This window comes from Mustela erminea, chromosome 17 (genome assembly GCF_009829155.1).
Source record: "Mustela erminea isolate mMusErm1 chromosome 17, mMusErm1.Pri, whole genome shotgun sequence".
Classification (NCBI taxonomy): Eukaryota; Metazoa; Chordata; class Mammalia; order Carnivora; family Mustelidae; genus Mustela; species Mustela erminea.
The window spans coordinates 42,299,267-42,325,833 of NC_045630.1; the positions used below are offsets into that span (position 1 = coordinate 42,299,267).

General features: G+C 50.1%; 1 protein-coding gene and 1 long non-coding RNA gene across 9 annotated transcripts in view; one reads left to right on the plus strand and one right to left on the minus strand.

The window, feature by feature from the left end:
- Positions 1-671: 671 nt before the first annotated feature.
- On the minus strand, positions 672-9,837 carry LOC116575887. The gene is made up of 3 exons (XR_004279991.1): positions 9,231-9,837; positions 9,032-9,140; positions 672-3,361 (listed from the first exon to the last, which is right to left on the minus strand). It is a non-coding gene; the product is annotated as an uncharacterized LOC116575887 (long non-coding RNA).
- A 291-nt stretch (positions 9,838-10,128) lies between these two features.
- NAV1 (neuron navigator 1) overlaps positions 10,129-26,567 on the plus strand; it is a 251,598-nt gene continuing 235,159 nt past the window's right edge. For 4 of the 8 annotated variants that reach the window (XM_032317497.1, XM_032317501.1, XM_032317502.1 and 1 more), the window contains exon 1: positions 10,135-10,370. The gene's annotated coding sequence lies outside the window, so the exon portion shown is untranslated. Of the gene's footprint in view, positions 10,371-26,567 lie in introns of all 8 variants that reach the window. The other 4 variants (XM_032317499.1, XM_032317500.1, XR_004279990.1 and 1 more) reach the window with 3 other exon arrangements.

Below are 26,567 nucleotides of genomic sequence, written 5' to 3' on the forward strand. Positions count from 1 at the left end.
GTCTCCAACCTACTGGCCTCCGGACTTGTATATCATCAGCTCACCTAGCTCTCTGGGCCTGAAACTTAGATTGGAACGAAGCCATTGGCTCCCCTGGTCGCCAGCTTGCAACCCACTCGGCAGATCTCGGGACTTGTCAGCTCCATAACTGCCTGAGCCAGTTCCTTATAATAAATGAATGAATAAATACATAAATATTCTATTGGTATTGTTTCTCTGGAGAACCTTGACTAATACAACAGATATGTTTGTTAAATTATTTCCTATGCCTTTGGCAGGTCTAAAATATTTCATAATAAATTTTTGAATAAAGAAATAATGAATGAATTTGTTAAGATGTCAGGTGCTACAGAGGTCAAGTGACGTGAAAAGTGGAAAATGCGAGCACCTGGGTGGCTCAGTCAATAGGGGTCTGCCTTAAGGTTCTGCCTTCAGTTCAGGTGGTCCTGGGATCAAGCCCTCCTTTCCCTGCTCAGCGGGAGCCTGCTTCTCCCTCTCCCACCCGCCCTGCTTGTGTTTCCTCTCTGCCATGTGTGTCTCTCTCTCTGTCAAATAAATAAATAAAATCTTACACACACACACACACACACACACATTAGGGGAGTCTGGATGGCTCAGCTGGTTGAGTGTCTGACTCTTGGTTTCAGATGATGCTCTCATGGGTCCTGGGATCCAGTCCCGCCTCCAGCTACCAATCAGCTGGGAGTCTGTTTGAGGATTCTCTCCCCCGTTCCTCCCCCAACTTGGGTTTTTTCTCACACGAGCTCTCTGTCAAATAAATAAATTTTCAAGAAGAAGAAGAAGAAGGAGGAGGAGGAGGAGGAGGAGGAGAGAAAGAAGAAAGAACATGCATATTAGATTTGGCTTCTGAAGCCAAGGATTGCCTTTGCTAGAGCAGTTCGGGCACTGTGTTCAGAGTGGAGGCCTGCCAGCAATGGGTTGTAGAGAGACAAGGAGTACACATACCCTATACAGCGAAGGAGAGCACAAGGTCTGTGGCTAAAAAGGGATGCAGGGTAGAGGAAGGGGCTTAACAATGAGTGACTTCACTTCTTGGGGCTTCCATACTAATTCTGTTGGAATTATCAGAGTGCCAGTGCTCCTTTGGTCCCTGCTTCTAATTCCAATAAAGATTCTGGAAGACTTGAATTTCATCTCCTAGGTGTAGAAAAAGATTTTTAAAATAACTAACCACAGATGCAAATATCCTAGATGTCAGCTTTCTTAACTGTGGTTTCCCAAAGAGCGTCAGAACAACCTCTTTCCATGGAAAGAAAGACATAAAGCCATGATTATCACATGCTAGCCCCAGGTCTAAGGGTGGAAAGTCAGATGCACAATAAATTAACTTAAAAGTTCAGGAAGGCTCTGCACTGGAATAAGAAAGGAGAGGGAGGGAGAAGTTTCTCTCTCTCTCTCTCTCTCTCTTCTTTTTTTTTTTTTTTTTTTTTTTAGTGGTTGAGTGGTTGAATTTGGCTAATGGAGTGTTGCTAATTCCCAATTTAGGTTTGCAGGGATCAGCAGCAGGGAGTTTTTCCAAGTCAGAGGGGCTGAAAGGACGCACTAGTCTGTCTCACTCCTCCCAGAAACTCTGTCTGGGTTTTACTCTAATTTTTTTGGGTCTCATCAGAGGAGCTCCAGATGAAGACACTCTGTGCCCTACCCATCCCAGACGGATTGCAAGCTTTTTCCAATACTCCATTCTCTCTCCCTGGGGCTTTCCTCGGTTGCTGCAGAGAGAAATCTGCCAGCAGGGGTCAGCAGTGCCTCACATCTGGCCAGGAGCCGCTTGCCACATGGGCTGTTTCTCTTGGCACCGCCAGAGTTGATGGGGAACTGGAGAATACCATCCTGGTAAGGCGTTGGCATCCCTCTGAGCATCGCCAGTCAAGTCCTTTCCCTGAGTGTTGGAGTAGTAGGGGGAAATGGAAGGTACGTTCATTCAAAGACCGAAGCAGGTGTGGGCGTACACACACATCCAGCCATCTGCCGCCAAGTCACCATCTGGTTTCCACCAGGCTTTTATGTGTATTGGCATGTGCCATGCATTGTGTGGCTGGGTGTCGGAGGATGTGTGTCTTGGGCTTGCTTTACTGAAATTTTCTCGGCTCCCTGGGATTTCTGGATTCGCTCCGCACCCAGGCGCTCCGGGCGGGCGGGTCGCTTCGCTCTCCCACGGCTTGGACCTGCGTCTGCGCCGCGCTCCCACGGTGCCTGCCCAATCTACGCCTCCACGCATGCTCAGTGTGCAATGGAAATCTTCCAGGGCTGCAGGCTCTGGAACGAATGTCTCCGTGGCCCAAGCCACACAAGAGCAAGTTCTGCTCTCGTTTCCAGACCCTTCTTCCTCCTTGGCCCCACTGCCAATCTTCTCCCAAGCTCTAGTTCTCTTTGATTTCTCTGGTCCACAGTGCTGCCCAGCTTCCAGGAGAGCTAGAGGGATGGGTCCCAGTGGAGGTGTCGGTCTCTCCCCTTCCTCCTCCGTCTCCCACACCCCGATGTGGTACCGGTGGGAGTAGTCCGAGAACCAGCCAGGGGCTATGGGATAGGGATACAGCTGGAAGCAGCTCTGGACTGGAAGGGGTTCCGGTCTGTAGCTGAGATTCCCAGGGCCCTGGCATCTTCCAAGTAGCCTCTGAGAGCTAGCTGCTGTGATAGGCAGAGGCTGTGACTTTACACCTGCCAAAAGGAGGACTTATGCAAGCCGGAGCACCTGGCCTGATTTCCCAGGAGTAGAGTTACAACAGCTGATCTAGGCGACAGGTGTAGGTTGCAGGGTACAGCTGCTGCCCAGCACATCTGTACCCATGGCGGGAGGAGGGGTGCCGCAGCAGGGTTCGTCAATCATTCCCACACTCCCCAAAGCTCAGGGGGATGTGCAGAAAGGGCCAGGGAGGGAGAGAAATGCGGGAAAACTGGGATAAGCATTCACAGACCACTTCTTTCCTAGAGATCCCAAAGTAGGACCCCTTGCCAGTTTGCCCCAGAGTTAGCCTCGTTGGCGGCAGCTTGAGAGTCAAAGCCTTGAGTCCTCCTCCTCTGTCTTGCTGCCCAGTCCTTTGGCTGGAGCCAGCTCCTCTCCCTTCCCGGTTGGCTCAGTTAAGGCCTCTGCAGGCTGGAGCTCAGAATCCTGGCTCCTAGTGGCTCTCCCGGAGAACTGGGAGGGAAGTGCTTGAAAGAATGGCTCTTTATATATGCAAATGATTTCTTGCCACTGTAGTTCCTCAAACCGCAGACTCAATTGAAGGGGGAACATTCTGGAGCTCTGGGTCTGTGCCAGGCACTGGGTCCAATGCTTTACCTGTATCACGTCATCAAATCCTCCCCCAAATGCGATGGGTGTGTGTTGTCAGGATCATTTCTGTTTCATAGGGGGAGAAATCAAGGTTAAGGCCACACAGAACACAGGAATCTGACATCTGATTGCTGCCCAGACTCCAAGGCTTGTACTCCATCCACTATACACACTGCCTGCAACCTCCCCAGCCCTGGGAAATCCCACATTAGGCCCCATCCCGCTTCCTCATGTAGGTAATTCCCTGCCTATCCCCAACTCACTCATTTCTGTTGAGCGCAGCCAAAGTCACCTCCATAACCTTTATCGAGAGGCCATTCAGCAGCTCACAACTCTCCAACACCTCCAGTCACCCCACTGCCACCCACCAAATTGGATGCCACAGCGCCCACTCTCTTGTCAATGGCTTGTCACACCCAATTTCCTTCCCTCGGTCCCATCATGGGCCTGCAACCCTTTTGCCTCCATCTACCATGCTTTTTTTTTTTTTTTAAAGATTTTATTTATTTATTTGACGGAGAGAAATCACAAGTAGTCAGAAAGGCAGGCAGAGAGAGAGAGAGGGAAGCAGGCTCCCCGCTGAGCAGAGAGCCCGATGCGGGACTCGATCCCAGGACCCTGAGATCATGACCTGAGCCAAAGGCAGCGGCTTAACCCACTGAGCCACCCAGGCGCCCTCCATCTACCATTCTTAAGTGATTCCACTTTACCCTCGTTTTTCCCTCTCGAGACACTTTTTTCTTAGTATTTTAAAAATATTTATTGATATAAGAGGGATGCCCGGGTAGCTTAGTCAGTTAAGCATCTGACTGTTGATTTCGGCTCAGGTCTTGATCTCAGGGTCCTGGGATCAAGCCCCCATAAGGCTCTGCGCTCAGCCTAGAGTCTGCTTGTCCTTCTCCCTCTGCTCCTGTCTCTTTCTCTCTCAAATAAATAAAATCTTTTAAAAGAGAGAGAGTCTAGCTTGGGCTCCATTCCCTGTCCAATGGGCAAAGCTGGCTACATCATTTCTGGGATCCAGTGCAAAATTAAAAATGTGGGCTCCTTTGTTTAAAAAATTGAGAATTTAGGGGCACCTGGGTGGCTCAGTGGGTTGGGCCGCTGCCTTTGGCTTGGGTCATGATCTCAGGGTCCTGGGATCCAGCCCTGCATCGGGCTTTCTGCTCAGCAGGGAGCCTGCTTCCTCCTCTCTCTCTGCCTGCCTCTCTGCCTGCTTGTCATCTCTATCTGTCAAATAAATAAATAAAATCTTTAAAAAAAATTATTGATAATTTAAAGATTGCAACAGCAAAGCATTAAACTAAACCAGGGGGGACGCCTGGGTGGCTCAGTTGGTTGAGCAGCTGCCTTCGGCTCAGGTCATGATCCCAGCGTCCTGGGATCGAGTCCCACATCGGGCTCCTTGCTCCGCAGGGAGCCTGCCTCTCCCTCTGACTCTGCCTTCCACTCTGTTTGCCTGTGCTCGCTCTCGCTCGCTCTCTCTCTGACAAATAAATAAATAAAATCTTTAAAAAAAAATAAACTAAACCAGGGGTCCTTCTAAGTGTGGGGTCCCTTGTGATAGTACAGGTCACATGTCCATGAAGCTGGCCCACCCATGGGCTCTAGGAGACTAGCTGTCTCCTAGTTGCCTTGAGTCAATGCATCCCCTGTTCTGAAAATGGACATTCCTGCCTCAGCCTCCACATTGGCACATTGTCCCTTGCTTCTGCACCCAGCCTCCCCCAGCCACATTCTCTGCACCACGGCCAGCATATTGGGCATTCCAGCTCTAGCCCAAGCAAACTCCCGGGGTCCGAGTCAACCAGGCGGCATTGTTCTGGGGTCACCCACAAAGAGTGGGGTGCAAAACAATGGCATCCCTGTGCCTGAGGTAGAAAGTCTCTCCAGAAATGAGAGAGCACTCAATGCTCCACCAGGAGACCTGGGTTTCAGTTCCAGCCTTCCATTAAATTTGCTGTGTGTTCTTAATGGATAAATCGCTCAACATTTTGGCACCTCGGTTTCTTTATCCCTTAAAGGAGAGGCTGGGATGAAATCTTTAAAACCACACCCAGTTCTAAAAATGTGTATTTAAATGACTCTAAGAGGCCAGAAGGGTAACGACATTTGCTTGAGCATTTACCCTATACCATTTGCAAGCTCATTTAATGCTGACAACAGTCCTATGAGGCAGGCACTGTTCTTCCCATTTCACGGATGAGGGAGTTGAGAGTCAGATGAAAACACATCCTAAAAGAGGAGTGACAGAAATATCCTAGAACTTGGTCGTAGGGATGGCTGCACAGCTCTATAGACTTACTAGAAATCATACTATCATATAATGACAAAGGGTGAATTGACTTATACATAATGTATATTTCAAAACTGTTAAGAAGCTAGAAATAAAGAAATGTACTGAAGCTAGCAAATGCTAGAGCCCTTCACCGCTACCCCACACTGCCACCGAAAGACTCCTTTCTCTGCCTCAACATAGCACATGAAAGCATGGCCTCGGGAGCTAGACTGCCTGTTCAAATCCTGGCTCTGGCACTTACCAGCTGTCAGAACCACGCAAGATACCTCAATTTCTTCACTTACAAAATACAATAAAAATGATACCTATTTCAAAGGGTCATTGGGAGGATAAAATGGATGAATGCATATGAAGTGTTTGGAACTGCAGTTGGCCCATACCCAGTCCACCCAGAAGAAAGGACTATGACTCTCCTTTCCAGGATGGCTATAGCCAGAGCCTGCCTTCCTCAAGGGGACTCCTTCTCCTTGCCAACCCCATCCCTACCCTCCTGGCCCCTTAAAGAAACACTTGCCTTGAAAAGCCATCTTTGGAAAAACACTGTGAAGACTTCCAGTACATCTCATATCCTGGTAACAAAGAAAGGGAGTGGGGTTCCTGGGTGGCTCAGTCGGTTGGGTGTCTGTCTTTGGGTCAGGTCATAATCCCAGGGCTCTGGGATGGAGTCCCACATGGCTAGACTGAACACAGTGGGACTGTGTTCAGTCTTGCTCCGGAGCAGGGGGGTCCCTGCTCAGTGGGGAGCCTGATTCTCCCTCTCCTGCTCCCCCTGCTTGTGCTCTATCTCTCTCTCACTCCTTCTGTCAAATAAATAAATAAAATCATAAAAAAAAAAAGAACGAAAAGAAAAAGAAAGGGAGAGAATCATCATCTTCCCGATAAGGTAGTGACTCGTCCAGGCTCGTAAAACATTCATGAATGTGCCAGCTTTTCCCACAGACTGTTTCTCCCAGGTCCTCCTAAGCTCAAGCCATCAGCACAGAGGGCCCTTCTTAAAGGGGACCCTGAAGCCAGTCCTGAGGTCTGAGTGGACACATATGAGGACAGATGCTTTGCCCACCCCTCCCCCCAATCCTATCGGCATGCAGCCCCTCCGGGGTTAATGAATCAAGCTAGAAAGGGCAAGGGTTACTCGTGGACAGTCAGATGTCTACCATTTAAAAGTGAGTTTTCAAGCACTGAGCCCCTAAGCAGAGTGCATGTGACTGGGGTGGGGAAGAAGCCGGGGCAGGGGAGGGACTGGTGCTTTCTGTCTCATCCTCACGCTTCTGCTTACATTTTGCACAGCACTTTAGAAACCACTTTCTCTTCCATTATCTCACTGAAAACTCACCTAAGCCTTAGCGGGTGATTGTTGTTGTCCCCCGGGGGTCAACACCCATTTTTACGTTTTTACTGCGGAACACACTGAGGTGACGCCCTTGAGCCAGCAGCCGAACCAAAGCACGGACTCAGGTCTCCTGACAGCATGCCCGGTGATTTTCCACTGTGCTGAGGAGGAGGAAGTCAGAGGCTCCCTCAGACTCCACCTCAGAGGCTCTCATGACATTTATTAAATGCTCAAGAAAATAAAGCCACGTGCCGTCTTCATATCCCCACCGAGGGCCTTAACCAAAGGCTCTGGAAGGCCTGAACAAGAGAGCCAGAGGGAAAGGCAGCCCCTCCTCCCTGGGTCCCATGGAGCACAGGAGCTCTGACTCTGCTCAGATCCCCAAGGTCCCACATCAGATAACCCAAGTGGGGAAACAAGTGAACATGGGTCCGTGGACCTCAAGGCAGCAGGAAAACAGGCAGAGACCTCCAAGAAATCAGGCTGGGTCTGGAAATGCCACTTGCTCTGTTTCCTGGGGCTCCCAAAGCCCTCATCTCAGCCCGAGCCAGGTCTGAGACTCCAGGGGGGTTGACAACAGGCTCCTGGGCTAATTTTTTAAAACTCATTTGTCACATTGACATTAATCCTCTTGTTAACAATCTCTTGCCCTGAAGCAGGGTTGGCTCAAAGCTGTGGAAGGGGTTGGGGCAAGGAGAAGCTCTTGGGTTTTAAGGAGACTCAGTAAGGTCAGCAAGGCCTAGAGGCCACCTTCTTCATGAGAGGGGGAGGGTAGCGTGCGCTGAGCCAAGGGGCCCCCAGCAGAGAGCCTGAACCTCCTTCAATTACCAACCGTCTGACTCTCCAGCATCCCCTGCTCTCCACAACCAGGCCACTGCCTTCACTTCTTATTGATTTTCATATTTAAGGAAAATCCATTTGCTTGATTCAGAGCAACTGAGTCATCACTGTGTTCAGAGGAAAAATCACTCACAAAGTAGGCACTTGGCAGCAGCCGCTTCTGGAATGGGCGGGGACCCTGCTTACACCCCAAAGGCGCTCTGTCCAGAGTTGCTTCTGGATTTGATTCTCTGCTGCTCTGTCCCAGCCACTTTCTCTTTCAGGAGGCTTCACATCCGCTGCCTGTCACCCCAGCCAGGCTGGCCTATTTGTTCTCTATGCAACCCCCCCCCCCCCCACGTGCTATTGTTTATCTGTTGGAGGCTTATGATGGAGACATTTGGAGCAGGGACAGAGGGGACTTGTATGATCAGCCATTCATAAATGGGAGAGAAATATTAATTGTAGGCACTGATGGAAGAAATTTAACCCTTACGAAATTATAGCTTTGGCCCTCTTTTCCTTTCCAACACTACCCATGTGGATAAGAGTCCCGTATCTACCCTCAAGATGGATCCAGGGCGGTTCAGTCTCTGATACTGGTTTGTGTAACTGTTGTGTCATCCTGGTCCCTGACTCTGGGAGGGTCAAAGAGCTCAGACAATCCACTCTATGAGCCCTCAAGAAGAGACCGTGCTTCTTAAACGACCACGCCTCCCCTTTGCAGGCAGAGGGGACTGTGAACAGCAGGACAGAATTCCAGTTAGTACATCACCAAATACCAAATGGAAGCAGGGCTGTAGGACTCAGACTCAATGATGCATACCGAATGCTCCCAGGCACTCTTCTAAGCATGTCACCTGTGTTCATTGCCCTTAATCCTCCCAACAATCTTAGGACACAGCGGCAATTATTATCCCATTTACATACAGATGAAGAAATGGAGGTGGTCAGAGATGAAAGAATTCATGGAAATTCCTATGGCTAGTAAGTGGGAGATCCAGGAATTTGAATCCAGGCAATCGGCCTTAAGAGCCCATGCATTCACCCATTACACACACGCAAGGCACGGGACTCATCTCAGGCGTCCCAGAGACACCCCCGCTCCCCACCTCAAAAGACAATTCATTCCTTTCATGGACAAATGCCATGTAAAAATCTTCTCCCCTGATCAGATTGGAACGTCTTCAATGCCACTGCTAGTCTGGTCAAGGGGTCCTTGACCCTCCCTCCCGAGTACTGTGACCTGATTGGCTGGATAGGGGCTCAGGCAAGGCTCAGGGGCTCTCACCCTGACTCTGCTCCCCACTGGTTCATACTGCTGGTGAAGCATTCGGAGACCTCCCAGGGAGTTGGCTTTTTTTTTTTTTTTTTTCTTTCTAATCTCAACCCCTCAAGACCTAGGGAAAAAAACGAGTTCTTAAGCTGATGAGCTCTCTGGTCCTAGTCTGCTGGGTCCTTGGCCACAGCTACTACTCCCTTTCACTTACAGAGCTCAAAGCTTGCTCCAGGGGCACCGGCCACCTGATTTCCTTCTGGACTCTTCCTGCACAGTCTGGAAGCCCTCAGGCCAGGAGGCGGGCGTGGGGGTAGGAGGGTTGGGGAGGGCGTGGAATCCTTGCACTGCAGAGAGGTTGCACGAGGTTCTGGCTGACAACCTCCTTCCCATTCTCGGTCTTCAGCTCTTGTGGTTTCCTCTCCCGTCTTCTGCCCCCTCCTCCCACTCCCACGGCCCTAGAAGGAGGAGAGGCAGTGGTAGAGTCGGGAAAGTGGGAAGAAGTCACGTTACTTTACTGAGCACCTACTATTTGCCCGGCACTTCTGGGGCCTCCCCCTCCTCTGCTCCCACGAGTCCCAGCTCAGACCCGGGTAGGGAAGAAGGGTGGGCGGAGTCAGAAGCGGGGCGAGGAGGCTGGCGGATCCATCTGCCCCCTTCCAAAGAATGCCCGAACCAGCAGCAGCCCCGGGACGTGGGTGGGGGTGACGGGTCCCCGGGCAAAGGAAAGGCTCAATTGTGCAAAGGCTTCCTGCCCTGCCAGCTCTCGGCCCCAGCCCAGCCACCAAGCAGCAGCCTTTCTGCGGCCGGGGAGGCGGGACGGGAAGGCGAAGGCAGGAAAGGGTTACGGGAATAGCTTTCCAATGACAAAGTCTGGAAGGGACCCATGCCTCCGCCCCTCTGCGGGTTAAACTGGCACAGTGCGGGGGGAGGAAGGCGAGGGGGACCAGAAGCAAAGACTCCCCTCCCTCCCGCCCCCCTGTCCCCCCCTGTCGCCGGGCACCCCCTCCCGGGGCCCGTGTCGTCGCAGGCAGCCGGCGTGTGCCTGGGGCAGCGGGTCACGAGGCTCCGCCCCCGGCCGCCCGGCCCCGGGGGACGCACTTTGTTCAGGATGCCGCCTCCCCGCTCATTGTGGGGCCGGGGCCGCCGGCGGCCCTAGTGCGAGCGCGCGGCCGGAGCGCGCGGCGGACGCCGATCCCAGTGCGAGGGGCGGACCCGGCCGAGGACCCCGGAGAAACTTTCTTATCGCGAGGAGAGCGCGCCCGGCCCGGCGCCGCGCGGGGGATGCGCGACTGTGCGCGGCGGCGGCGCGGACAGGGACTCGGAGCCAGAGCCGGAGCGGGAAGGCGCGCGGGTGAGTGGCCCGAGCGGGGTGGTCGGGGGGGCGGGGACCGGGCTGCGCGCGGCGGCGGAGATGGGCCGCCGCTTCCCACTCGGTGGGGCCGGGATCGAGCCCCGGGGGGAGGTGAGCCTGGTGCCCCGGGGAGGCTGCGGGCTGGGCTCGGGAGAGGCGCTGGAATAACAACGGAGGCGCTGGGAGGGTGTGTGCCGAGACGTCCTTGGGGGACTGCGCGTCTGCTCCAGGAGTCGACTCACTGGGGGCTACCCAGCCCCAGCCTTTCGGAGCCTCAGTTTACCTTTCTGTGAAATACCTGCAACGTAAAGTGTGTTGATATCCTATAACCAGAAGCACCAAGTACAGCGTATTACACACACACACGCACATACTGTACCCACATTTTCTCCCATCCCAGAGGAGCGAGCGGAGCAGCTGGCGCAGGTGACCTTGCCGGGCTGTTTCGGAAAATGTTCATTGGGTGCCCAGGTTGCGCTGCGAAGCGTCCGCCCGCCAGACTCCTTGAGGCTGCCCTCTTCGGCGCCAGCCTAGAGGAAGCTGGGGGACACAGGAGGGAGGAGAAAGGGGAGGTTGGGTGAACACCAGGAGCTCACCTGAGGGCGCTCGGTGCTTGGGCTCTTGTGGTCCCTTCTACTCTCAGAGCTGATAGAACCTGGTCAAAGCAGAAAGAATCAGCCCAGCCTGCGGAGGGAGGATCGGGGAAGGATGTGAGTGGTGAGTGGTGGGGGGCGGTGTGCAGGGGTGAAATCCACCCAGCAGAGAGGGGTCCTTGTCCCGCGGAGCCCAACATTGGAAAATCAGCTGGTGAGTCAATGGGACTTTGTTGGGAGGGCCACGGGGCGCAGCTGGCGCCGGCTTAAGGGAAGCGCCCGCATCCCCCCTTGATAACACGCTGTTTATCTGGCTTCCTGTTTCAATGATTGGGATGCCATTGGCTTGTTCAAATTCAATGCTGAAAAGCCTGCGGCCACGTTCGCTCTTTAAAAGCCGAGGGCTTGCCTCGATTTTCCTCTTTTCGTCTGTCTTGTTCCGCATGCGTGGTGTCCCCTGCAACGAACGCACTTATAATGGGGCAGCTGTACTTGCCACAAAGAACCCCATCTCAAGGAGGCAGAGCTGCTGCTTCTGAGACCTTGGCTCCCTTCAGACCCAAAATACATGTGACTTCAGCCTGCTTATGAATTTTTTTCATCCTGCCTTGAATTTTGGTCTGTGTGTCTTTGGGATTAAACTGGGAAAGAAGGCTGTGACTCTGGATTTCCTCCCCCAAAATGAGCTTTATCTCATCTTCCACGGCTAATTCCTGGGGGAAGTTATCGGTTCGTAGTTCCCTAATCAGCCTGGGTTGCTAACTTACCTGGATGATCAGAGAGCAAAGAACTTGCCTTTCTGTTTTGGTTTTCACTTCTTTAGAATGGAGCTGGGGCAGGTTGCTGCTCTTGGAAGGACAAGGCTTTCCCCCCGATCTGTGCTTCAGCCCTTACAGCCTGTTTCTGGAACTTCCCAGGTTAAAGAGGAGCAGCCCCCACTCTGAACTCCAGAGATTTCTCTGAACTCCCTTAGGGCGGGTTTCACATTCTTCTTTGTGTTTTAGACGTTGGGGATTTGTGCACATGCCTTATCTCCCTATGCATGCCAGCAAGCCAGGTACCCCTGCTGACCTCCCACAACACCCAGCACATAGTAGGCACTTTCTAGATGTTTGCCGAATAGTACAACTGGAAAAAATCTTTCCCTCTCAAAATAGGTCTACAATGGGGTTGATTTGCCCACAGGACCATTTGGGCCTTTTGTGACATCTACTTGGGGAGCCCTGGCCTGGGGCAACTGAAAACAGGATTGCTGTTTTTGCTTCCCTTGCCAGCTCTGCTCCCCTCCTGAGTCTACCCAAGCCTCTGGCATTGGCTCAGCTTTGGTCAAGTAGAAAAGACTGGCGCTGGAGTCTCTTGTCCATTCTTTAAAATTTGCCTCTCTTTCCATCTTTCTTGTCAGTCAATGTCACTTCCTCTTTCTTTTAAAGTTCTTTTGAATTCTTAAAGGGTTTGGCCTTTAGAAAAATGTCAAAGTCAAAGGGATCTCTGCCCCTCCCAACCCCTGCCCTGCCCCTCTTCCCTTTAGGGACCAGAATCAAGGTGGGGGATGGACTCAAAGCCACACAGTTGGGGGCCGAGAGAGGCCAGCCTAGAACCCAGGTCTTCTGGCCACCTGTCCAGGGCTTAATCCCTTTTCAGCAGATCACCTCCTTGCACTCAGACTTTTTCTCTGCCCAGTGTTTCCATCCATAGATCTTGGCAGATGCCCAATAGCTGTCAGTGAGAGAGGAACAGAAACAAGGGGTAAGGAGAGCTGTCGGCGTGATGGAACCAACCACCAGCCCTTAGAGTCTCTGGAACATCGAGAACTAAGAATGTGGCAATACTTGGCAAACCCTTCATCTTTCTGGCCCCTTGTCACAAAACAATAATTAAAAACACTTTTAGTTCCTTCTTAAAATTAAAAAAAAAAAACAAAAATGAAAAAAAAAAAAAAAAACCCAACCAACTTTTCAAGTAAAAAACACCCTCCTCAGTAAACAGTTTGCTGGGCCTAATCTGTTCCCTCAACCTCCCAGGAAGGCTGACTCAGGCCTGATTTCCTCCGAGGGGCCTGGAACTTTGCTTCCCAGTTTCCTGTGAGTCTTGAGAGACGTGAGGGGAGGCAGGATGGCCAAGACCCAGGCCTCTCGGAAGTGCCAGTGGATGTGACACTGCTTCCCCTACACGGCCTGTGCAGTCCACACTACCATCCCCATCAAATCTGTCTGTTCTGCTTCATTTTATTTTATTTTATTTTATTTTATTTTAGAGATTTTATTTACTCGACAGACTGACAGACGGAGATCACAAGTAGGCAGACAGGCAGGCGGGGTGGGGGGGTGGGGGGGTGAGAAGGCTCCCTGCTGAGCAGAGAGCCCTATGTGGGGATGTGGGATGTGGGGCTCCATCCCAGGACCTTGAGATCATGACCTGAGCTGAAAGCAGAGGCTTTAACCCACTGAGCCACCCAGGCGCCCCTCTGCTTCATTTTAATATGAGATGCGCTAATGTGCTTAAAAAATTAAAGGTGCCAAAGCCTGTGCCTATGGATACCCTTAATAACGTGTTTCCACTTCAAAGGACGCTGAGACTCTTACCATGTCCAAACCTTTGATGCTCTGGAAGCTTTTGTGGGTGGTTTGCTTATTTCTTTTTCATGCGTGGTTTGCTTATTTCTTTTTCAGATCGTTCCTGGGGGGTGGTATCTGGAAACACAGCTGATTTTTGTGGGTTGATCTTGTGCCCTTGAAACTTGGCCAAATTTGTGTGCTTGTGTATTTGTGTATTTGCTTTCGTAGCCTTAGTGTGTGTGAATTCTTTGGGATTTCCTATATGTAGAATCACATCAACTGTAAATATAGTTTTACTACTTCATTTCCAACGTGGATACCATTTATTTATTTATCTATTTATTTATTTATCTTCCCTAAACGCTCTGGCTAGAATTTCCAGTACTCTGGTGAGTAGGAGTGGGGAGGGTGGACATCCTTGTCTTGCTGCTGATCTTAGAGAAAAAAGCTCTCAGTCTCACCATTGAGTGTGATGCTTACTGTGGGTTTTTCATAAATGTCCTGTATCATGTTGAGGAAATTCCCTTCTCTTCCCAGTTTTCTAAGTGTTTTCATCATGAAAGGGTGTTGGATTTTGTCAGATTCTTTTTTCTGCACCAATTGAGATAATCATGTGTTTTGGTACATGACATTGATCGTTTTTCTTGTGCTGAATTAACCCTTCCATTGCCGGGATAAACCCCTCTGAATGCTTTTTTTGTTTTTTAATTTGTGAAGTTTTATCTAAAAAGACTGAAGATGGGGAGTCTGGGGGGCTCAGTCAGTTAAGCCTCTGACTCTCGGTTTCAGCTCAGGTCATGGTCTCATGGTTGTGGGATCCAACCCCGTCGGCTCTGTGCTCAGCACGGAGTCTGCTTCAGATTTCCTCTCCCTCCCCCTCCTGCTGACTCTCTAAATTAATTAATTAAATCTTTAAAAGACTGAAGAAAATTTGACATGGTGCTAACTGTGCAGTTGGGTGGGTCAATGCACATTCATTATATTTTTCTTACAGTCACTGTACTTGAAATGTTAAATAATATTTTTATTGTGGTAAAGTATACATAACATAAAATTGACCATTTAAACTACTTTTACGTGTACAGTTCAGTAGCCTTAAATGCATTCCCCTTGTTATGTAACCGTCACCATCATCTATTTCCAGAACTTTCTCTTCCTCCCCAGCTGAAACTCCCTGCCTGTTACAGTTAACTCCACATTCTCTACTGCCCCCCTCCCCAGCCCCCCAGCTTCTGGCAACCACTGTTCTACTTTTCATCTCGGTGAGTCTGTGAAGACTTTTATCTCCGTGAATCTCCATGAATAGCCTGAAAAGTCAGGAACTTCATGGCTTTAATTGAGGGATCAAAGGACCTCACCTGACTTCCAAGGGAACATGCTAGAGGGATTTTGATTCGGATCTTCTTGACTTACAAACAGTCCCTCAACAACCGCCCCCGTGTCAGAGATGGTCGTTCCAGATGGAGAGACGAACGGATTCCTGGTCATCACGAGGCTCAGAGGGCGCCCAGATCAGCCTCTGCGTGAGCCTCGTTTTCTCCAGTTCAGTGGTTCTCCCTCTTCGCTGCACCTTAGAATCACCTTGGGTTGCTTTAAAAATGACTGATTCCTGGGCGCCCCCAGGGGATGCGGCTTCATTCAGTCTGGATTGCAAACCCCGGTGTCTGTCATTTTCTAAAGCCCCCTCACTGACTGATGCACATGGAGGGTTTCAGCTACTCAGTGGCTGAGCTGATTTACTCCCTGGAACCCTTGGCTGCTCACAGCTTCCAGTGACGCAATTCCCTCCCCATCTGGACAATAATACTGACCCACTTTACATCCCTCTCCTGGTTTTAAAACCCGTTTGTAAATAGAATAAATGTGAACTTCTGTAGAATTAAACTTGCAAACTTATAAAGAACCTGTCATGTAGCCCCCCCCTTTTTTTGCTTTTGCAGATACCTCAGGTCCCCCCTAAAATCTCCCCACCGGGGGTCCTCCAGCTTGGACACCTCTGTTGCTGGGCAATTCCCAGCCATGGGGTGGGGTGGGGGTAGGGGTGGTGGGGGGGTGTTGCAATCATCTTATTCCCTCTTTGGACAGCTTGGTCTCTCAGAGTTTCTTCTTGTAGTAATCTGTCGTGGGTGGGGACTTCTAGCCACTGGGGAAAGATAGCAAGAGGTGAATGGGCTTCACCAAAATGTATCCCCAAATTAGGGCATATGCAAAATGAAACATGTGGTCTAAGTGTAATTGACCTGCAGAGTGACAACTTTTTCAATATTTGGAAACAGCTACCATGTGCCTGCCCCATCCTTTCCCCTCTGCCCTCGGCTGCCCTGTTTTTTGCAGATCTTCTTCACCGGATGTGTTCTCAAGTATTTTCTGGGAAGACGTATGAGGTAATAGCAAGAATTTAGATTATGAAATGAGCCGGACTGGGAGTCAGGCTTCAAATCTTGACTTTGCGTGAGAAGTCCTTAACCCATGATGAGTACTCAGCAAACATGAGCAAGTGAGGTCATATTACCTGCAGTGACATCATCATCTCTCTCTGTGTGACCTCAGGCTGGCCAAGGAAGCTCTTAGAGACTTCAGTTTCTTCTCCAAGAAAAACTGAAAGAAAATGCCTTACCCCGAAGACAGTGTGATCCCTATGATCTGGCAAGTTTGGGAGATAACAGGCTTGGTGGGGGGTGGTGATTGTGTGGTTTAAGTGATACCACTGAGCCCTGACCCAGGGCAGTGTGTGAGCTCAGTTCATGCCAGATTGCTCCCCCGGCCCCCCCACTAAATCATCCTTAAAACAGCAACAGTTTACCGCCATTTTAATGTGTTGTGCCGAGTGAAACGCAGCCCTCCAGTTACAGGCTTAGTGGCTCATGCCACCCACAGGCCGATCGCCCGACGATCACTTAGGCGAAGCATTTTTTTTTTTCCTCCCAGTTTGTAGATTGTCCCTGCAAACCTGGGAGCTGGACTGTCAGGGAAAAGACAGGAACATGACAGCATAAAGGAATGAGAAAGTCCATCTTTTGCTTTATATTGTTTGTTGTTGAACTGATCCGTTTTGTTTTGGAATTACCTCTTCTTTTTTTTTTTTTTTTTGTAGGTGGCAAGGGTAGCATAGAATATAAAGTCAATTCTCAGAGCCTCTTTTCCCAGTTCATTGGTGCAGATAATTGAGTTGACTGGAAGGAGTAACCGGGTTCTGGGTAGGCTAAGACACCAACTGTTCTCTTCCTGCTTTCCTTTTAACAAAAGAGAGACAGCTGATGAGACACCCGGTGAAGGAGCCTCAGCCAGGACTCAGGCCGGGCAGCTGTCTGCCTGGTCTCTCATCTGGGGCCGTTCTGTCCCTCAGCCCTCCCTCCCCAGAGCTTCAGGAGCGGGGCTCCGTTCCCCGGGGCATCCCTGCACCACAGACTGCTGACCGTTGGTCCCCCTAAGCTGGGAGCTCTCTCCATTACGTCCTGGGCACGGTCCGCTTCCCAAGGGCTTTCCTGTGTTAGCAAAGCTGCCCCCGCCCAACGGGGATGGACCGTGGGAGCTGCAGTGTCGGATCCTGCACCTAATCCCCAGAATAGCTGCGTGACCTGTAGGGTGCTTTCCAACGCCGGAAGTGCCCTGCCCGCCATGCATGAGGTTTTACTCTGAAAAATGTCAGACCAGTAGAGAAAGTGAAAGGTTAGGACCACTAATATCAGGATTCACTGATTGTTAACAGGTTTGGTTTTTTTGTTTTTTTTTTTTAAAGATTTTATTTACGTATTTGACACAGAGAAGGAGAGAGAGCATAAGCAAGTGGAGCAGCAGGCAGAGGGAGAGGGAGAGGCAAATCCCTGCTGAGCAAGGAGCCCCATGTGGAGCTTGATCCCAGAACCCCAGGATGGAGACCTGAGCCAAAGTCAGATGCTTAACTGGCTGAGCCACCCAGGCACCCCGTTAACATTTTTTTTTTAAGAATTTCTTTATGGGGCACCTGGGTGGCTCAGTGGGTTAAAGCTGCTGCCTTCGGCTCAGGTCGTGATCTCAGGGTTCTGGGATCAAGCCCTGCATCGGGCTCTCTGCTCAGCAGGGAGCCTGCTTCCTCCTCTCTCTCTCTCTCTCTCTCTCTGCCTGCCTCTCTGCCTACTTGTGATGTCTATCTGTCAAATAAATAAGTAAAATCTTAAAAAAAATTTCTTTATTCGGGGTGCCTAGGTGACTCAGTGGTTAAGCATCTGCCTTCGACTCAGGTCGTGAGTGATCCCAGGGTCCCATGATCGAGGCCCTCATCAGTCTCCCTGCGCAGCGGGAAGCCTGCTTCTCCCTCTCCCACTCACCCTGCTTGTGTTCCTGCTCTCGCTTGTCTCTCTCTGTCTACTAAATAAATAAAATCTTTTTAAAAAAATTTAAAAAAATTAAACAAAAATTTATTTATTTATTAGACAGAGAGCACAACCGGGGGGAGGGGCAGAGGGAGGAGGAGAAGCAGACTCTTGCTCAGTGGGGAGCCCAGTGCAAATGTAAGACTGGATCCCAGGACCCCAACATCATGACCTTGAGCCAAAGTCAGTGCTTAATTGACTGAACCACCCAGGTACTCCTGACTTAACTTTTTTTTTTTCTTAAATTTTTTTTTTAAATTTTTAAAAAGATTTTATTTATTTATTTGACAGAGAGAGATCACAAGTAGACGGAGAGGCAGGCAGAGAGAGAGATAGAGGGAAGCAGGCTCCCTGCTGAGCAGAGAGCCCGACATGGGACTCGATCCCAGGACCCTGAGATCATGACCCCAGCCGAAGGCAGCGGCTTAACCCACTGAGCCACCCAGGCGCCCACTTTTTTTTTTTTTTTTAAAGATTTTATTTATTTATTTGACAGAGATCACAAGTAGTCAGAGAGGCAGGCAGAGAGAGAGGAGGAAACAGGCTCCCTGTCAAGCAGAGAGCCCAATGCAGGGCTCGATCCCAGGACCCTATGATCATAACCTGAGCTGAAGGCAGAGGTTTAACCACCCAGGCACCCCTGACTTAACATTTTGATACACTATGCTCTTTGTGTCTCCTTCTCTTTCTCCTGAGCCATTTGAATATAATTTACTGACATCATGACACTTAAGCCCTAAGTACTTCAGCATGTATTTCCTAAGGACAAGGGCATTCTCCTACATAACCACAGTAAGTACCATAATCACAGCCATTGATACTGGATTTAGCAGAACTATTTAATCTGTGGGCCGTTATTCATATTTTCCAGTTGTTCCCCAAATGTCCTTTAGAGAGCGCTGTGGATTCTTCCCAACCACAGCCTGCTGTGTGGGGTCCTGAACTGCAGTTTTCTCTCCCAGAAAGTCGGAAATGAAGTCATGATCCCTTAATTCAGGATAGTGAGGCACTGAAGACAAAGCACTTCAATTTCAATCAATCTTTTTTTTTTTTTTTTTTTTAGGATTTTATTTATTTATTTGACAGAGGAGAGCACAAGCAGGGGGAGCGGCAGGCAGAGGGAGAGGGAGAAGCAGGCTCCCCCTGAGTAGAGAGCCAGACGTGGGACTTGATCCCAGGACCCTGGGACCATCACCTGAGCCAAAAGCAGACACTTAACCGACTGAGCCACTCAGGTGTCCCTCAGTTAAACTTTACAACCACTGAGTGAACTAGGTACTAATATCCTCCCCATCTTACTGGTAAAGAAATTGAGGTTCAGAAGGTCTTCTCAGTGGCCCAAAGAGTACGAGCCGTTATTACCTCTCCGTGCTGTGCCAGGGAATAATTACAGAAAAAGAAGATCTTTTGTTTACTGAAAGTCTTTTGCCCTTCGCATTTCTTGCCCTGAATCTTCACCTAGTGCTAGGAGGTATTTGCATGTGCTCTGCCGCCCCCATTTTACAGATGAGGAGAGTGAGAGCGAGCCCTTGGAGGCTGGTCGTATGCAATATTTATACCGTCGAGGTAACATAAATGACATTTGTTGGTAATCTTGGAGGAGGCTCCATGTGGTTGGGTGTAGTTGCTGGACAGACTGTAAGGGGCAATTCAGAATAAAAGCATGTCTGACTGAAGGTGGGCGGTGCAGAGGGGGACTTCCTCCAGTGCTCCTGTCTTACGCCGAGGGGATTGGAGAGAGCCTGTCAGAGTTAGAAAACAGGAAACCAGGAGCGCCTGGCAGGCTCAGTCAGTAGAGCGCACAACTCTTGATCTTGGGGTTGGGAGTTCAAGGCCCACGTTGGGTGTAGAGATTACTTAAAAAAAATAAAACTTAGGGGCTTCTGGGAGGCTTGGTGGGTTAAGTGGTTAAGCATCTGTCTCAGACTCAGGTCATGAACCCGGGATCCTAGGATCAAGCCCCTCTGCTCAGCAGGGAGCCCACTTCTCCCTCTCCCTGGTTCGTGCTCCCGCTCTCTCCCCCTCTCAAATAAGTAAATAAAATTTTTTAAAAAATTAAAACAAATTAAACTTAAAAAAATAATTTTTAAAAACCCATAAGAGGGACCCCCTGGGTGGCTCGATCAGTTTAATGTCTGCCTTTGGCTCAGGTCATGATCCCATGGTTCTGGGATCGAGTCCCGCATCAGGCTCCTTGCTCAGCGGGCGGCTTGCTTCTCTCTCTGCTTGTTGCTCCTCCTGCCTGTGCTCTCTCTCTCTCTCTGACAAATAAATAAATAGAATCTTTAAAAGAAAAAAACCAAAATCCACAAGAAACCAATTTTGAGAATAAAGGTACAAAATAATCAAAAAAGGAGCTAAAATCAAATATTGGAAGAAATGGAGAGAGAGAGAGAGATGTGTTTAGTGTATGTTATCCATCGTTTTCAACTGTTGTTTTAGGTAGTGGTTGATATTATCTAAAGTGGCAAAACAGGGAATCAGGTTATTAGTATATTATCTAGAGTGTAACCACCACAAGAACCAATAACAAAACTATTTGGGCAGCAGAGTGGGGCTGGGAAGAGGTGGAACAGGAAGCTGTAGCTTGTTATCATAAGGTCTTTTGTCCAGTTTGACAGTGATCACCCCTATTAGTTTGGAGAAAGGCAGGCTTTGAATTCAGACATCCTGGCTCAGAGTAGGAACAGGATGACAGGCTTGTTCCTACAGAAGCTTCTCTGAAATGCTAAGCCAAAACCAAGAGGGCCTTCCAAAGACCTTGGTGACCACTGAACATGTTTTTCTTTTTTCCTTCTTTCTTTCTTTCTTTTTTTTTTTTTTTAAAGATTATTTATTTATTTATTTGACAGACAGAGATCACAAATAGGCAGAGAAGCAGGCAGAGAGAGAGGCGGAAGCAGGCTCCCTGCTGAGCAGAGAGCCCAGTGGGGGGCTCAATCCCAGCACCCTGGGATCATGACCTGAGCCGAAGGCAGAGGCTTTAACCCACTGAGCCGCCCAGGTTCCCCTCTTTTTTCTTTCAAGAGATTTTATTTATTTATTTGAGAGAGAGAGCATGAGAGCGGGGAGGATCAGCAGGGAGCAGACTCCTGGCAGAGCAGGGAGCCCGATGTGGGACTCGATCCTGGGACTCCAGGATCACAACCTGAGCCGAAGGCAGACGCTTAACCAAATGAGCCACGAAGGCGCCTCCCGCCCCCCACCACACTGGGTGTGCTTACCTGGAGAGAGCCCCCCAGGATACCGCATCCCCAAGAGGGTGCACCCACACCCCACAACGCACAGGAAGTATTAATACTTCTGTTGTAAACACAATTCAGAGATATTTATAATTTTCCTTTCAAGGTATTTGGACACCAGGGACTCATTTCTTAATAATTTAAAATGGGCGACTTCTGGGTCACCCTGAACAGTTGCAGAAATGACTGTGAAGTGAGAAAAGTGTCACCTATGAATTATTTTCAAATATAATGAATTTTTACGAAAAGTACATTTAAATATCGGTGTAACTGACATGTTTCATTTTATAGATGTTTTATTAAACCATTATTCATTTCAGTTTTGGAGTTTTATTTTTTTTATTTTGGAACCCATGACATTTTCTTCCACAGAGCTCTGAAACGATCCTCAGTCGAAGGCCTTCTGTTTTAGGCACAGGTGGAGTGGGCAGTGAGTGTGGGTATCTGGGCCCTGAAGGATCTGTGGGTATTTGAGACCCACGCCACTCGGGGATATGCATGGCCCGAGTCTGAGCACGTCGTGAGCTCTCAGGAAGTCACAAGACCCATATCCCATCTTCCCATCGGGGGCCTTCACTGCACAGGTTCCTTGAGCTTAGGGGACAACTTCCGTGACCAATGTCACAGCCAACATCTCATTTCCTTTTCATGACAATCCTATGAGATGGTAAGATAAACATTCCTCTTTATACACATGGGGAAAACAGGACTCAGAAAAGCTAGGTAGCTTGCTCAAGGCCACATCGCTTTAGGGAATCAAGCGGGGAACTCTGACTCCTGACCTTTGTCCTTGCCAATACTCCCATGGTATAAGGCAGAATGGGCAGTTTAAGATTTTATTTATTTGACAGAGATCTCAAGTAGGCAGACAGGCAGGCAGAGGGAGAGAGGAGGAAGCAGGCTCCGTGCTGAGCAAAGAGCCCAATGCGGGACTCAATCCCAGTACCCTGGGATCATGACCTGAGCCACAGGCAGAGGCTTTAACCCACTGAGCCACCCAGGCGCCCCTTTTTGTTTGTTTTAAAGATTTGAAGGGGAGAAAGACAGAGCATGAGCAGAGGGAGAGGGAGAAGCAGGTCCCCCCACTGAGCAGGGAGCCCGATGAGGGGCTCGATCCCAGGACCCTGAGATCATGACCTGAGCCAAAGGCAGACGCTTAGTGACTGAGCCGCCCAGGCACACCACATTGAGGTTTTTTTTTTTTAATTTGATTTTGTTACTGCATTTATTTTGACAAGTCCTTAAGATTTGTCTTTCAGTACATCCCCAATTTTATCACTCTTGCTAATTTTACCCAGTCAAAGGAATAATGTAAAAGTGTTATATTTTGAGTTCTGTCTCTCATTTTTTCCTCAGAGTTGAAAATAACTATTGTGCATGAATTTAGGGCTGCCTTAAGCTGGCAGTCCATTAAGACTTGTCCTTTTTAGCTGGTCTGGCCCTAATAACCTGGCCTTTCCCTGTTTACACACCTCCCGTGATATCCAGGTCTCTCTCTGTCACTCACTACCCATCTCCTTAGGGAATGTCATCACAAAGACACATCTGTTAAGGCCACGTCACACCTCTGAGTCATCTCCCCACTTCCTCTTGCTGGCCATGGCCAGAAAGAAATGAGAGGCCACTAGGGAGGTTCAGAAAGTGACCGCAGGGCTGGGGTGTCTGTAGGAAGTAGGTGGGAAGGGCCGTTGTGAGCTGGCCGCAGAGACCGTGACACTCTCATACCCACATCCAGGCCCAGACAAAGGCCTCTGTGTTTGGGATGGCAGGGCTGGGGCAGATGTCAGGCCGGGGGATGGGGGCGGCGGGGGTTGGTGGGATGATAGAGTCTGGGAGAGGCTACCCAAGGGCAGAGGCAGGCCCATAAAGTCCTGCTCCGCTGGACTGAGAACTGGCAGTAGCTTACTTGGGTCCCGGCACATAGTAGAGGCAATATTTGTTCATTGATTACTTCCAGGATAAGGGGCACATTTGCTCTTAAGCTAAGGGACAGGCAGGAACGAATGTAAGTGCCCTTGGTCCTGAATTTCCCTGGCTGGTTTAGAGGCCACGTCCTTGCTTTCTTGGCTGCTTGCTGACGTGGGGCCTCTGTGTGAACAACGTGGTAGGAGATGCAGTCTTTGGGGTCAGCCTGACTTGCAGCCTCCTCGAGCTTCAGTTTCTTCCTCCGTACAGTGGGGACAATCACGCCTACCCCACAGAGTTGTGAGGGTCCTCCTCCAGGGTGTTACAAATCATCCAGCATAAAGCTAATGTCAGTCGTTGTCATTGCGGTAGATCTGGCTGCCCCGTGGCTCTCTGCACTTGGTCCTGGGAGGGTAAATGCAGGCTAGACAACATGACTGAGCAAAACTAAGGATGCCGCAAACATTCAGTCCCCCAGCTCCGCAGACTCTGTTTCTGGGTGGATTTCTCTCCCAAGGGGGTGTTTGTATACCAGACAGGGGGAAATGTTTCTCTGTCTGAGGGTCAGACAGACGGAGTGGGAGTGGTGCCAGCTCTAAGATCCCAGCTCTAAGACGTATGGTTCCTCCGGGCCCCTCTGGGCTCCAGACTGCAGGCCTCTGGGGGGTGTGGGGGAGTGGAGTGGCCTGGGGTTTTGTTTGGCAAAGCCCGCCTATTATCTGGCCCAGGCTGTGTTTCCAGGGCATTATAAATAGCACTGGCTTCGGGAGGAGAGGTCGCAGATGTGGCTTGAGGGAAGGGTACAGGAAGGTGGGAGATTGGAAATGATGAACTCAAGCCTTTGTGGGCCAGGATGCAGGCTGGGGCCGTCTCCATGGCAGTAGGGCACCAGGGAGGGCTCAGCCTGGGTGCCTTTGAGGCAGAAGGCCTGACTAAGGAGCCAGAAAAGCCTGTGCTCAGTGGCCTGTGGGCCAAGGTGCCCACTCTATTTGCTTCCATCTGCCTCTTTTTAGCGAGACCCACGCTAGTTCCTGAACCCGGGCAGGGGATTTGAGCGAGAGCCTGAGCCGGATTCCAGGTCTACAGAGATAAATAAAAGCAAATGGCTCCTCACCTTCAGCGACACCCCCGTCCCATCATGTGTGCACTGAGGGCTCCTTTCCTCCCAGCCGAAAGAGAGAGAAGAGAGAACCCCTGATTCTTTTATTTCATTCTATTCTCTTCTGAACTGAGATACACTTTACAAACCGTGAAATGCAGAAATCTTAAGGGTCCAGTTTGATGCTTTTTTAAAAAACTTTTTTTTTAATTTTTAAAGATTTTTATTTATTTACTTGGCAGAGAGCATGAGCAGCAGGGAGAGGCAGCAACAGAAGGAGAGAGAATCTCAAGCAGACTCTGTGCTGAGCAGGGAGCCCGATGTGGGGCTCGATCCCAGGACCCTGGGATCATGACCTGAACTGAAGGCAGAGGCTTTAACCCACTGAGCCACCCAGGCGCCCCTGATGCTTTTTTTTTTTTTTTAATATTATTTATTTATTTGACAGACAGAGATCACAAAGAGGCAGAGAGGCAGACAGAGAGAGAAGAAGGGAAGCAGGCTCCTCCTGAGCAGAGAGCCCAATGTGGGGCTTAATCCCAGCACCCTGGGATCATGACCTGAGCTCAAGGCAGTGACTTTAAGCCACTGAGCCACCCAATGCTCTTTTGACAGATGAACACACCTTCATAACCCACATCCCAGTCCAGACACACAGCATTTCCATCTTCTGTCTGTTCCGGTCAGTACCCCTCCCCTCCCGTCCCCTCCCCCACTGCCCACAGTGTCACTGTGCTGATTTCTGTTAACCACAGATGGCTGGTGCCTGTTCTTGAACTTCATGTAAATGGAATCATAGGGTATGATCTATTTTGTGTCTGGCATCTTCTGCTCCACATAATACTTTTGAGATTCACCCGTGTTGAGTGATGTCTTTTCCTTTCCGCTTCTGATGCAGGAACCACCACAGTTTGTTTAGGGCAAGCCCGAGCCCTTCCACTGCTTCCGTTGCCCAAGGAGCCCCATCTACTGAGCACCCCCGGGGTATCAGCCAGGCTTTTGAAAGTGAAGATGAACTGGAAGTCTTTGAAGTCTGCCATGCCCTTTGTTTCTCCAGAATACTTCCCATTTTGTTGGCTTCCTGGAAAAGGCCCCAGGACCTTTTCTTTCCCTCATGATCTGGAAGCCATCCTTACCCCCTAGAGCTCGAAGTTCAGATCACTGGTCTCCCAGTAAGGCAGAAGGTGGTTCTCCAACTTGAATCGAGCTGGCGCGTCCTGAGAGGCAGGGGATGGGGGACTTTAGCCTACAGATGGTGAGAAGACATCCAAGGCCCAGAGCAGGGAGGTGACACGATGAAGCAGTGTGGGTTTTTTTTTGTTTTTTTTTTTTTAAAGATTTTATTTATTTATTTGACAGAGAGAGAGATCACAAGTAGGCGGAGAGTCAGGCAGAGAGAGAGAGAGAGAAGCAGGCTCCTGCTGAGCAAAGAGCCCGATGTGGGGCTCGATCCCAGGACACTGAGATCATGACCTGAGCCGAAGGCAGCGGCTTAATCCACTGAGCCACCCAGGCGCCCCGAAGCAGTGTTTTAACAGGTGTACGGTCCACGTCCACTTGGTTCAGTGAGAGGACCTCAGCACCTGGCACAGACTCTGGCACACAGTGGGGCTCGAGAAGGAGGTGTAGAATGGCCTGGTGGTTTGCAAGAGGGGTCATTGGGCCAGCAGATCCACTGTCCCATCCCTGACATGGAGGGCCTGAGTGAGGGCAGCCCTGCTGGGAAAAGAGCAGGAGAGGGGGTGGATTTTTCACAAAGGAAAACCCAAAGGACACAAGAGAAAGGAGAATCAAAGACAAATGCAGTCTTTTTGGAAGAGCTCTGCACTGAGAGCCAGAGGGCCTGACTTTGGGTCCCTGTGGCTCATCTGTCAAATAGGTCCAACGCCAGGTATCCATTTGGAAGAACTGTCGTAACAGAGTCCCCACAAGCTGGGTGGTTTTAGACAGCAGAAATATATTGTCTCAGTTCTGGAAGGTGGAAGTCTAAAACCGAGGTGTCGGCGGGCCATGCTCCTTCCGAAACCTGTTCCGGAGTGCCCTTCCTTGCCTCCTCTGGCCTCTGGTGTCCGCCAGCAATCCTGGGCATTCCGTGGCCGAGACATGCGTCACCCTGCATCTCTGCCTTCATGGTGATGTGGCCATCTCCTCCCCTGTGGTCTTCCCACCATCTGCCCGTTGTGTGCGTCTGCATCCACATCCCCTCTTAGAAGGCCAGCCCTACTCTGAAATGACCTCATCCTAACCAGTTACATCTGTAGCAGCCCCATCTCCAAATAAGGTTACGTTCTGAGATGCTGATGGTTAGTACTTCAACCATCCTTTTTGGTGACAGTTCATTCCGTAACATACCACCTGCCTGATGACATTGAACGAGGAGGCAACGCATGTGAAGTCCTTTGTCACTGGAATGCACAAGGCGTGTAACAGGGTGATTTTAGCCAGGGGACC